Here is a 14597-nt window from a genome sequence, read left to right as displayed (position 1 = left end):
GGTCATGCATGGAAAATTTTGGAACTTTAGTAAGGAAAGGCATTTTGGTCATTTGGTAATAAACTAAATAAAAAGGGAAAAATCAAGCTAAAATCAACTCATTTTCTTCTCCGTGCTGCCAAAATTCTAAGGGTCTCTATAGCTAGGGTTGGAGATAGTAAGTCAATCCTAGCCCTATTTTTAATGTTCTTCGTATTTTTTAGATCCTCGTACCATGCTCTCTCTATTTCTACCCATATTTTAAGCTAGGGTTCATGTTTAGAAAATTACCCATGCATGAGATGTTTGTGGTTTGATGATTTATGAAGGAATATGGGACTTTAAAGGATGGTAAACAACTTTTACTAAGTGGTTTTTCATGGAAATGGCTTGAAGGACTAAATTGTAAAAGTTGTGAAAATGGGTAGAAAAATATAGAAAGAAGGAAAAACATGGGCTTCTATAAGTGTGAATAACATTCAGCTAGGCTTGGGTAGCCAAGGAATTACAGGCATTTCATTATACAAGCGTTAGGACTAAATTGTAAATATTGTGAAAGGTTAGGGGCAAAATGGTCATTTTGTCTGGAGGTGAGTTTTAATCCTAAAATGAAAAATGTAATGTATTAATAGTCTAATTTTATTGATATAGACCCCGAGGAACCAATTCCAGAGGTCGACCGAGGAAAACAAAAGGTTTCGGAATAACAGACACACGGATCCGAAACGAATACCAGGTAAGTTCTTATAACCCGAAGTAAACTCTTAATATACTTAAAAATGCATGTTCTTGAATGTATGATAAATCGATATTCATTGCATGATAATCCATAAGACATGCTAGTGTAAATGAAAAGATGATAAATGTCCCGGTTGAAATAAAAAGGGAAATCCGATGGTTAAATTATGGCTTACATGACTTGAGATCCTGTATGTGTTGCGAAGAAGGATTTAGCCTGAACGAGTAATCCACTGATCTCAATATAGAAAGGATCTAGCTCGAATGGGTGTTCCTTGAGTGATCGAGCCTCCCGAAAAATATGGGTGCAATAAGGATTTAGCCCAGACAGGTAATCCGATTAAGGACTGAATTTAGCCTGGACTGGCAATTCAGATCCAAGTTTATGAGAGCGATTGCCGTTGAAAGAGATTTATCCTGGACTGGTAATCCCGACAATGCTTTATGAGTTGATACTACGGGAGATTTAGCCTAGACTGGTAATCCCACTGTAATTGGACTGTATAGGTTCGCGGGAATGCGTACTTGAGATGATCACTTGTATGACTTGACGGTAATTAGGCTATCCATCAAGATTTTTGAGAAATTCAACGAGATTAACATGAGAAATAAAGAATGAAAATATTGAGTTGATGAGCTCATCTAAGACTAATGACATGATGTATTGATATGAGACTAACTTGATGATTGAGTTCATGTGATAGGGAAACTATTTCATACTTGTTGGAATTATTTCCTAATATGGTTGTATGCTAATTAACCGATAAGTTTACCTTCTAGTTATCCGAACTTACTAAGCATGTAAATGCTTACCCCTCTTTCTTTCCCTTGTTTTTCAGAGCTCGAGGACTCGTGAAGGTTGGAAGATAGTTGGAGCCTTGTCAATACTATCAACTTGTCTTATTTTGGTATATAGAAACTTTTATTTTGTTATAATTGCATGTATAGGATTCCTGGTTATTTTGTTATATGTGTCATTGGGCTAGCCAATGTAAGGGCTTGAATGATACACTTATTCATTTCGTGTATGGCCATAGGATATGGCTCATTTTGATGAAGGTTGTAAACCTACTAGTTGTGCATGTCATGCTTGAATGTTTCATGAGATGGTTAATGTGATATACCATGGATGGATATGTGTAATGTGGTTGAATCACTTAGAGATGGTCAGGTCATAATTGGCAATGAGTTATAAAATGAGCCAAGTAGAAAATGTGATTATCGGAGTGGTAATCCTTAATACAAAAAGGATAACCTAGCATGTGCTAAACCAATGAGATGAGGTTAACATGCAAAAGACTATGCCAAGGTAGAGTATGGAGATATTTAAGCCATGTTAAATACCATTAAAGTTTATAAATGTATATGGATGTTGAGGGTGACCCTTGGCTTGGAAAATAGCCTCTAAAAAGGTCCACACGGGTAGACACACGGGCATGTGTCTAGGCTGTGCGTTACACACGGTCAGCCCCATGGACATGTTGTATGGTCCTATGTCCCCTACACCTAAAATTTTAAGCCAACATGCATGGCAGTAAACACACCGATAGAGACATGACCGTGTGTCTTAACCGTGTAGAGGACACGGCCTAGTACACCGGCATATGCCTTGGCTGTGGCCTCTAGATGGATGATGATGTCATAAACAAAATGTCCAGGTTTTTGGACACGGACGATGACACAGGCGTGTCTAGGCCGTGTGAGGGACACGAGCCAGGGACATGGGCGTGTGCTCGGTCATGTGAAAACCCCTGTAGTTTTAAAACGAGAAATAAATTCCAATAATTCAACATGGGTAAGGAACACGGGCGTGTGCATTGCCTCCCCACGGGCGTATAAGGTTTAAACCTAGAAATTTTTCTAAAATTTACTTGAGTTCTCGATTTAGTCCCGGATCGCTTTAATGTATGTTTTGGACCTCGTAGATCCATAATAGAGACAATATAATTTTGTTTGATTGGTTTTAAATTAGAACGAAATTTGATAACCCGTATTTTCTGGAAATGCCCTGTTTATGTACAGTAATGCCTCGTACCTAGTCCCGATCTCAAGTACGAGTAAGGGGTGTTACAGCGTGTGTACCAAAAAAAGATTGAAATTTTGGCTTCAGTAGTCACACGATCCATGATATGCTCGTGTGTCTAGGCCATGTCGATTACCCCAGACCATGTGACATCTTTTTTTGATTTTTTTGTTTAATAAAAAAAAGTTAGGTTAATAAAAAAACACTCAGGTTGCCTTCCGAAAAGTGCTTATATAAAGTCTAAGATCGACTTTCTCTTTCACACACAAGATTAATTTAGATTTTGGAGCCAAAACTCCTCTCTCTCTCATTATCAATATCACCACCAAGATAAAATTTGAGATGATCGTTTACCTTGAATGTGTTGTAAGAGGGTGGGTTACCAAAACGACGGAAATGTGCAAGTGTACACAATCGTAACAAGTAATAAAGTCACAAGTATGTCAAGTTATCATACCTATAGGGATTATATAAGCATATATTTATGAAATATAAATTTAAACAAATTGGAAGAGAAAATATATTGATTTGAAAGAGGTGATCTAATAACTAAGAATTAACTAAGTAATCAACTAAAAAAGGAATTCCAATGCACAATTTCAAAAAAAAATTTAATCAATATGACATAAATGTGTTACATTAATTTTATTCTTTAACTTAGAATTATTAAAACTATGTTCATGTTGTTACGAATAATTTCATGGTAACTTGGTCTTTTGTTAAATATTGCACATACATAGTTATTAAATTAATCAATCTTTCAAAAATATTCCTATGTTAGATTAACTAATCAATTTTCATAAGCAAGTTAAATACAAAAATCTTAGAAGTTATGCAAGGCAAGAATATTGTTTAATACGATTGCTAATTTAACCAACTTTTACACTTAGTAAATTAAACATACACCAATTAGATACTTTTTCCATTAACATAGACGTGATTTTATCTAATTGAACAAATTATCAAAGCCTAGAACAACACAAACACGTTTTTTATATTTTAAGCAGACATAATGCAATCAATCTAACACGAACATGAATTATTTCATTTTAATTAAAATAGAAGTATCAAAACAATAAGTAATAATGTTTATGATCACAAAAGTAAATGAAAAATATTAAGAGAATGAAACTAGAAGACAAATCTCAATGATTCTCCGAAGCCAGACTAGCGTGCTTTTGTTCCTCTCTGCTTGTTCTACCAATCAAAGGCCTTCAAGATGCTTGATTTTTTATACTCCAAGAGGCTTTCTAGCTCTTTCTCAAGAGGTTAAATCGGCAAGGGAAGGAAAGAAAAATGGAGAGGCAAAGGAAAGTGAAAGAGAGAACTGAATAGTGAATGAAGAGATGAGTGAGGGATGAGAAATGATGAGGTGAAGAGAGCTATTTATAGTGGGAGATGGCAGCCTGTACTAGCTAAAATAGCATCCAATCCCCTTTCCCATGGCCGGCCCTTGATAGTAGTGAGAGGGCTTGAGATGGCTTTGCTAAATTTAGCTTAATGCCACAAGTGAAAATGCACCAAAAGTGGAAGGGTTAGAACGGGTTTATCCAAAAGTTAAGGGCTTTTTTGAAAATATTATAATCAAATTAATTAGCTGATTTGGGCAGCAATTGCGTCGGCATTGAGTTGCTCTCTTAGGCTCATCCATCTTCCCTCTTCAATTACTTAATTCAGGCCCTTTCTGTTCATTTTAAGTTGTTAGATTTTTCCCGATAAAATTCACTTGGACCAATTTATTCAAATAAGTCTGAGAGCATGAATTTGGGTCCTCCATGGTTGTTAATTCATCATCTTGAGCTCCCAAGTTGCCTCGATACTTGAATCTTTCAAGGTAACTCTCGAGCTAATTTTTCACCTATTGTGCAAAACTATAAAAAATTAACCAAATTATGAGAATTTAGTATAAAAATAACTAAAATTCTAAATAAAATATAAGTTAAGCTTAATTTAATTATTTTATAATAAAAGCATAAAATTAAACAAAAATTACTTAGAATTTTCATGAATTCATGTTCAAAAGTTGTTTAAAAAGTATATATATTTTTGTGTTTCCAGTTACCTCTATTGTGGCATATGGAAAGACACTTTAGCTTTCCAGAAAATAGTCTGAGTCTCGAATTGTATAGACGCACTCGATCTCTAACTGTGAATTGCTTGGGCTACTTTAAATGAGCATCGTTGTGTCATTTCGTTAATTCTTTGTACACTCTTGAGCTTTCATAAACATTTGCTCGCCATTCATCTAGCTCATTCAAGTGCAGCATTCTTTTTTCACCTGCAATTTTAGGATCTCAATTTAGAAATTTTATTGCCCAAAATGTTTTGTGTACGAATTCAAGTGGTAAGTGAAAAACCTTCCCATAAACAAGTTTATATGGATATGTTCCTATGGGTGTTTTATATGCAGTCTTATAAGCCCATAAAACATCATCTAATTTTAATGTCCAGTCCTTTATATTTGTCTTTACGGTTTTTTTAAGATGCGTTTCAATTATTGGTTTAAGACTTCAACTTGACCACTAGTTTGAGAGTGTGATATAGGGTAGTTGTTCTATGATATACATCATATTTAAGAATCTTATTGGACATTACATAAATGGGTACTACCATAAGAACTAGGAAACGGTCTTATGAAATCAATACCCCAAATGTCAAAAATTTCACAAGAAAGCATATAAGTTTGAGGCATTTCATCATGTTTGAAAATATTATTTGTCCTCTGGCATCTATCACAAGAAAAATCATATATGTTAGCATCTTTGAACAATATGGGCCAACAAAAACCTAATTCAAGGACTTTATGTGTTGTTCTAAGCCCATTGTAATGTCCTCCTGTCAGTCCCGAATGACAATGCTCCAAAATTATATTCTCTTCTGATACTAGAACACACCTTCGAATCACCTAATATGAACACACAGAGATGGATCCTCCAAAAAATAGTTTTTCACATCGGTAAATAGTCGCTTCTTTTGATGATGAGATAAACCTTTCAGTAGAATATTAGAAACTAAATAATTCAGAATATCTTCAAACTAAGGGACTTCAGATTCATTTACCCTATAAAGCTGCTCTTCAGGAAACCAATCATTTATCTCATCTTCATCAAGCTTTTCAAGATATAGATTATCGAGCCTTGAAAAGTGGTCTACTTTAAGATTTTCAACTCCTTTCTTATCTCTAATTTCCAAATGAAATGCCTGCAACAATAAAATCCACCTTATAAGTCTAGGTTTTACATCCAATTTAATAAGAAGGTAGCGAATAGCAGAGTGGTCAGTATACACAATAACTTTAGACATTATTAAAGTAAAGGTTTAAATTTATCAAATACAAAAACCACAGCTAGCAATTCTTTTTCTATAGTTGTGTAATTCTCTTGTGTGTCTGTCCAAGTCTTGCTAGCATAATAGATCAACTGAAAATGCTTGTCTCTTCGCTGTCCAAGAAGTGCACTTACTACAAAATCACTCACATCACGCATTAATTCAAAGGGTAAATTCCAATCATGTGCAACCATAATTAGGGCATTGATTAATTTTTCCTTAAGAACATTAAATGCCTATAAACATTCCTGACTAATATTAAATGACACATCTTTTTCTAGCAGATTAGTTAAAGGCTTTGATATTTTGGAAAATTCTTTAATAAATCTCTTATAGAACCCAGCATGTCCTAAAACACTTTTGATAGTCTTAACTAAATTAGGGGGAGGTAGTTTCTCGATGGTTTTGATTTTTTCTCTATCAACCTCAATCCCTTTACTAGAAATTTTGTGACCCAAAACAACCCCTTCCTGAATCATGAAGTGAGACTTTTCCCAATTAAGTATAAGGTTAATTTCCTCACATATCATTAAAACTTGTTTCAAATTTTTAAGGCATAGATGGAAAGAATTACCGAATATCGAAAATTCATCCATAAATACCTCAACAATGTATTCCAAAAATTCATCAAAGATGGCTAACATGCAATGCTGAAAAGTAGCGGGGCATTACATAATCCAAAAGGCATTCGTCGATACAGACTCTCTATCTAATGACTATTCTTGTTGGGATCAACTCGTTTTTCTCATTAGCAACAACAATCATGCCTATTTTTTTAAGAATAACTTTCACAAGACTCACCCAAGTACTATCAAATATAGGGTAAATAACTCCAGCATCTAGAAGTTTAATTACCTCAGCCTTTATAACTTTCTTTCGCGTTGGTATTTAACCTCTTTTGAGCTTGCACACATGAATTATACTCGTCTTCCATTAAGATCTTGTGGGTGCAAAAAAAAAAAAAGATCAATCTCTCTAATATCATGAATCTTCTAGGCTATAGCTCTTTTATGTTCCTCCATCCTTGCAGTAACTCATTCGTCTCATGCGACTTTATGTCTAAAGCAATAATTACTGGCAATGTAGATTTTTCTCTAAGGAATGCATACTCAAAATGATTTAGTAACTGTTTTAGCTCCAATTTGGGAGGTTCTTCAATGGAGGGCTTTAACTTCAGTTCTTTACGTACCTCAATGGTCTAAAACTCTTTAGCATCCAAATTAATTCTCATTTCACTTGTCCCAAAATTATCTCCATCAACCTCCTCATATTGAACAATACACAGTTCCAAGTGTCCTTATGAACAGTTTCCTGTAAGGAATCTTGAATTGCATGATCAATAAAATCGATAAAATAATAAAAATCATCTTGCTTACTAGAAACTCGCATGACATCATGTATTTGAAACACAATTTCTTCATCACCTACCCTAAGCATAAGTTTACCATTACCCACATTAATAATAGCTCTAGCAGTGGCTAAAAAGGGTTAACATAAAATCAAAGGTACCTCAGTATCTTCATCCATGTCAAGTATAACAAAATCAATAGGGAATATGAATTTATCTACTTTCACAAGTACATCTTCAAAAATACCCCTAAGGTATTTAATAGATCTGTTAGCTGATTGAAAACTCATCCTAGTAGGTTCTGGTTGCTAGAAACCAAGTAGCTTAAACATTTTATAGGGCATTAAAAGTATACTTGCACACAAATCAACCAATGCTTTTTCAATGTTTAAACTACAAATAAAACAAGAGATAATAAAACTCTCTAGATCTTTCAGCTTAATGGGCAGTTTGTATTAAAGAATGTTTGAACACTCCTCATTTAGTTCCACAGTGCATAGCTCTTCTAACTTCCTTTTATTTGTTAATGACTCCTTAAATATTTTTCATATTTGGGCATCTACGAAAGAGCTTCAACAAAAGGTAAGTTAATATGTAATTGATTAAAAATTTTAAGAAATTTACCAAATTGTTTGTCCATGCAATCTTTTTTCAACTTTGTCAGATATGGAATTGGTGGTTTGTATTCCTTAAGCATCAGTCTTTAAAATTTTCTCATTTTCTACCACCCTATTATCTTTCTCATCAATTTCTTGTTTCAGCTTCTTTTCAAGTTTAGACAACTCTTTCACACTCATCAACGTAACTGCTTTTACATGCTCTCTTGGATTGGGCTTAGTGTTATTAGGTGAGCTACCTTATTGTCTCTATGAAACTAGTTTAGCAAGTTGTCCAATCTGATTTTCAAGTCCCTGAATTGATGCTTGCTAATTTTTTAAAGCCATCTTAGTATTCTGAAATCTAGTTTCTAACACTGAAATAAATTTAGTCAACATCTCTTACAGATTTAGTTTCTTTTCTTGTTGATAAAGTTGTTGAAAACCCGGAGGGCCTTGTGACTTTTGACTTCCTTGACCACCCTGAGAAAAATTCAGATGATTCCTCCATCTCAGATTATAATTATTATTTTATGGGTTATTTTAAGGTCTAGAATTATTTTCCACAATGTCGACTTGCTCATGCTCAATGTTAGATTTGAAGGGCAAACATTCTAGATTAATCACCCTCGCGCTAGTCGCATTGTATTAGGTTACTGAATTCACCTGCTTAGCTAAACTCAAACCATCAATTTTCTTACCAAGAGTTTCAACTTGACTCGTTAACATAGAGGCTACACCAATATCAAAAACTCCGGCTACCTTGGCAGATCTTACTCTCGTAATTTGCCATTGATAATTATTCAGTGTCATCTCCTTAATAAACTCTTGAGCTACCTCAAGTATTTTGTTATTTAGTGTTCCCCTAGCTACTGCATCAACCATCTGTCTAGTCAAGGAGTTCAAACCATTGTAAAACTTTAAACTTGGAGCCACAAAGGAAGTCTATGATGAAGACACCTTTTCAATAAATCTTTAAATCTCTCCCATGTAATCATACAGTGCGTCAAGGTCAATTTGAACAAAAGAAGAGATGTTATTCCTCAACTTATCTGTTTTGGCTCGTGGAAAATACTAAAACAAAAACTTCTCAGTCATCTAAACCCAAGTAGTGATGAAACCCTATGGAAGTGAATTCAACTACTATTTTGTCTTGTTCCTAAAAAAGAATGGGAATAACCGTAATGTATGGCATCATTAGTAACGCCATTGAATTTAAATGTGTAGCAGATCTCCAAAAAGTTAGCTCAATGAACATTTGGATCTTCATCTTGCAACCCATCAAACTAAACATACTACTGCACCATCTGAATTGTATTCGACTTAATCTCAAAATTGTTTGCAGCAATAGTCGGTCTGGTAATACTAGATTCAACCCCAATCTAAGTGGGCTTAGCATAGTCATACATAGTCCAAGGAGCAATACACGTAGGAGGTCGTTGATTGCAAAGATTATTATCCATCTCCACAATAATGTCCTTTTACTCTCTGATTTTAGTGAGTAGTCTTTTCGATCTCACTGTCAAAAGCTAATGGTTCCAATGGGTTGCCTCTAGTTATAAACCAAAAGAACCTGTAAGAATCAAACAAAAGAAAAATTAGAATTTAAAAAATAAAAATAAAAAAGGCTAAATTAATAGAAATAATTTTTTCCTAAAATTCTAGCCCCAACAATGGTGCCAAAAACTTATGCATCACAAAACTAACTAAAAATTTGACTAAGGTAAATGCACCTATCAATTAATAGTATAGCTACTGTAACACCCCTCACCCGTATCCGGCGCTGGGATAGGGTTCGAGGCATTACTGAAACTTTTCATTTAAAACATATTGAATCAACTCACCAGGTTTAGCTCTGAACTGAAACTTACAAGCATTCACATCTCGTCCCTTAAATGGGCTTTCAAGGCCCTAAATATACATAGAGATGATTTGAGATAGGACCGGGAACATTCCAAAACTTTAGAAAATTTCCTTATTTAGAAGTGACACACGCCTGTGTATGAGGGGCCGTGTAATCACCTACGCCCGTGTGGTCTAGGGCACGTCCATGCCTTTAACCCGTAGGCAACACTGAATTTTAGACACGACCAAGGCACACGCCCGTGGGCTACCCCGTGTCCAAAACTTGAGCATTCTGTTACATTAACAGGCCCAGACACACGCCCGTATGTCCTACCCGTATACTAATTTGACTTAAAGTTTTAGGTGCAGGGGACACACGGCCATACCACACGCCCATGGGGATGGGTTGTGTGTCACACACGGCCTAGACACACGCCCGTGTGTCTAACCATTTGGACTTTAATAGGCTATTTACCAAGCCTTTAGTCACCCCTTTCTACTTCTTTTTCTTAAAAGATACCAAAATTCAAGGTAAAACATGATTATACACTTGTAAATGATCTTGATGAAGTTAGTTGTATGGAAACCTCATATCATTGGTTTCATACAAAAAGGTCATTTCCCATCTAGTATTTATGGGTTCTTATGTTATTGTAGCACATTCAAAATTTGGCTCATTTTTGAACTCGTTGCCACTTGTAGCAACCCATCATAATGGAGCATAAACATGCATATAAAGGCAGGTCATAGCCTACTTTCAAATATGCCAATTTCCATGGCCTTACACAAAAAGATGAATGCATCTTTACTTGCCTTCATTTGGCAATTCAAATGTCACATATGACAAAATACTCAAAGCCCTATGCATGCCATTAACAAAATAGAAGTGCCTATATACCAAAGCTTGACTAGTTGATAGTATGTTCCTTCTCCAACCATCTTCCAATCCTTATGAGTCCTCGAGCTCTGTAAAATAGGGAAAAGAGAGGGGGTAAGCATTTTCATGCTTAGTAAGCTCGAATAACCGAAAAGTAAACTTACTGAGTAATTAGCATACATCCATACTCAATTCATGAAATCGTTCATTATGAAATGATTTCCTATCACATGCACTCAATCACTGAGTTAGTCACATAATCATGTATCATGTAATTTAACTAGATGAGTTCATCATTCAACATTTCATTAATATATGTATATCTCATGTTAATCTCGTTGGGTTTCTCGGAAATCCCGATGGAATACCCATTATCTGTCAATTCATACGAATGATCATTCCATATATGCACTCCTGCGAACCTCACATCATATGGTAGGATTTGTCTAGGCTAAATCCCCCTTAACATGAACTCGTAAGGTGATGTCGAGATTACTGGTCCAGGCTAAATCCCTTATAGCGACAAACACCCTTAGTGAGCTCAGATTTGGATTACCAGTCCAGGCTAAATTCAGGCCCTAATTGGATTACTCGCCCGGGCTAAATCCGTAATGCACATATATTCTTCGGAAGACTTGATCATTCAAGGAACACCCGTCCCGGCTAGATCCTTTTCATAATTGAGATCAACAGATTACCCGTCTAGGCTAAATCCTTACTGCAACACATGCAGGATCTCGTTACACATATCAATCAGGGTTTATCCATCGAATCTCTTTTATCAACCTCAACCGAGACATTTTTCACATGTTACCATCAATATGCATTTCAATGATGTTCCATACTAATAATAAATGCAATCATCATGCATTCATAAATCATTCAATTATACATATTAGGCGTTTACTTTAAGTTATCCGAACTTACCTGGTATTCTTTCCGGGATTGTGTTTCGGTTATTCTGAAACCTTGCGTTTACCACGATCGACCTCCGGAATTTGTTCCTCGGGGTCTATAACAGCAAAATTAATTCATCAAAACCCCACATTATAAATTTCAAGCTTAATATTTACCCCCAGTTCTAATGATCGTTTTGCCCCTAACCTTCGACATTTTTACGATTTAGTCCCTAGGCTCGTATAATGGAACACATGCAATTTCTATCTTACCGAAGCCTAACCAAACGTTTTTCTCCCTTATGGCAACCCGCATTTTTCATTATTTTTCTCATTTCTACCACACATTTACATCTTTTGTAAAATAGTCCCTATAAGGGTTTCTCATGAAACCAACTTGGAAAAGATGTTTAACACACATTTATCTTTCATATTCCTCCATAATCCATCAAAATACCAATAACTCATGCATGGGTAAATTTTTGAACATAAACCCTAGCATGAAATATGGGTAGAAATGGAAAGAGCAAGCTACCGGGATTTCAAAAATACAGAGAACATGAAAAACGAGGCTTGGGAGCACTTACTATTGAGCTTGAAAATTGAGCTGTGGTGTCCTCCAAATTTTGGCAACTATGGGAAGAAGATGAGCATATTTTTGCTCCATTTTTCCCTTTTTATTTCATTAAAAAGCCTAATGACCAAAATGACCTCATGCCCTTTCTTTAAAATTTCATCCATGCAAGCCCATTTTTGTCCAAAAATTTAGAATTTGGGAAAATTACTCTTCAAGACCTTCTAATTCATAATATAAAGAAATTTCATACAAATTGCTTCTAGAATCCAAGTTTTGCAATTTATTCAATTTAGTCCCTAATTTTCAATTGGACACCTTATACTTAGAATTTCTTCGTAAAACTTTAACACATGCATATGCTCATATTCTAGGCCTCATAATAATCATAAAATAAATATTTTGATGTCAGATTTGTGGTCCCGAAACCACTTTTTCTACTAGGCCCTATTTCGGGATGTTACATTCCTCCCCCCTAAGGGACTTTCGTCCTCGAAAGTCTTACCAGAAAACAGATTCGGATATTGACTTCTCATAGCTTCTTCCAGCTCCCAGGTAGCCTTTTCTACACCATGTCGATTCCATAGAACTTTTACAAGAGCCACATCTTTATTTCTCAACTGTTTAACTTCACGAGCCAATATCTTAACCGGTTCCTCTCCATAAGTCATGTCCGGTCGAATTTCAATTTCAGTTGGCGAAATCACATGAAAGGGGTCTAATCAGTATCTTATTAACTTGGATATATGGAACACGTCATGAATCTTTTCCAGTTCAGGTGGCAACGCCAAATGATAGGCTAACGGTCCAACTCTTTCAATGATCTCGTATGGTCCGATAAATTGGGGACTCAGTTTACCTTTCCGACCAAATCTCAATACCTTTCACAATGGAGATACTTTCAAGAATACTCTATCTCCAACTTAAAACTCAATTTCTTTTCTTTTCAGGTCAGCATAAGACTTTTTCCTATCTAATGTCGTTTTTAAACAATCCCGTATCACTTTAACTTTTTCTTCAACTTATTTAATCAGATCAACTCCATGAACCTGATTTTCCTTAAGTTCTGTCCAGTACAATGGAGTTCGACACTTCCTACCATACAAGGCCTCATAAAGTGCCATCTTCAAACTTGTTTGGAAACTATTTTGTAGTCAAATTCTACCAATGGCAGGTATTTTTCCCAAGTACCCTAAAATTCGAGGATGCAACAACGCAACATGTCCTCGAGAATCTAAATCATCCGCTCAGACTGACCATCGGTCTGAGCGTGAAAAGCTATGCTAAAAGTCAACTTCATACCTAAAGCTTCTTGTAACTTCTTCCAGAATCTCGAAGTGAACCTCGAGTTTCTATCCGAAATAATCGACAGTGGTACTCCGTGCAATCTTACGATCTCAGAAATGTACAAATCGGCTAATCTATCAAGGGAATAATCTATCTTTACAGGGATAAAATGAGCCGACTTTTTTAATTTGTCCACTATAACCCATATTGCATCTTTCTTTTTTAGAGTCAAAGGTAATCCTGTCACAAAGTCCATGGTAACTCTGTCCCACTTCCATTCGGGGACCATTACAGGCTGTAACAAACCTAAAGGCACTTGATGTTTATCTTTAACTTTCTGACATACTAGGCATTTGATACATATTCAGAAACATCTCTTTTCATGCCGTTCCACCAGTACATCTTCTTTAAATCGTTGTACATCTTGGTACTTCCCGAGTGAACTGAAAAACGACTGTTATGTGCTTCTTGCAAAATCTTCCAAATAAGTTTATTGTCTTTGGGTGCATAAACCCTATCTCTAAACATCAAACATCCATCAGGACTAATTCGAAAATCAGACTCAATACCAGACTCACATTGAGCCCTTTTTGCTTGCAAGTCATCATCATTAAACTGAGCATTATGAATTTCCTGCAGAAATGTTGGCCTAGCCTCCAGCTTGGTCAGAATTGAACCATCATCAAGCAATGTCAAACGGGTGATCATGGCTCTCAAGGCAAATAGGGATTTTCTACTGAATGCATCGGCGACCACATTCGCCTTTCCCGGGTGATAGTCGATAATCAAATCATAATCCTTAATTAGTTCTAACCATCTTCGCTGTCTCAAATTTAATTTTTTCTGAGTCATCAAGTATTTCAAATCTTGTGGTTCGTGAATATATGGCAAGTCTCGCCATACAAATAATGCCTCTAAATTTTCAAGGCAAAAACAATAATGGCAAGCTCTAGGTCGTGGGTTGGATAATTCTTCTCATGAGGCTTCAATTGCCGTGAAGCATAGGCTATCACCTTGCCATCTTGCATAAGCACACACCCCAATCCATTTAAGGATGCATCACTGTAGACCACAAATTCTTTTCCCGGTTCAGGTAGCACTAAAACA

The 14597-nt window shown here is 35.7% G+C and overlaps 1 non-coding gene across 1 annotated transcript; it reads left to right on the top strand.

Moving 5' to 3' along the window:
• The first annotated feature begins 8952 nt into the window (after nt 1-8952).
• On the top strand, nt 8953-9061 carry LOC128287252 (small nucleolar RNA R71). Its single transcript, XR_008277947.1, has one exon. It is a non-coding gene; the product is annotated as a small nucleolar RNA R71 (small nucleolar RNA).
• Nucleotides 9062-14597: the final 5536 nt, after the last annotated feature.

Source organism: Gossypium arboreum, chromosome 13 (genome assembly GCF_025698485.1).
Source record: "Gossypium arboreum isolate Shixiya-1 chromosome 13, ASM2569848v2, whole genome shotgun sequence".
In the NCBI taxonomy this organism is placed as follows: domain Eukaryota; kingdom Viridiplantae; phylum Streptophyta; class Magnoliopsida; order Malvales; family Malvaceae; genus Gossypium; species Gossypium arboreum.
Note: the sequence above shows the minus strand (reverse complement) of the source record. Positions and strands in the feature narration are given on the sequence as shown.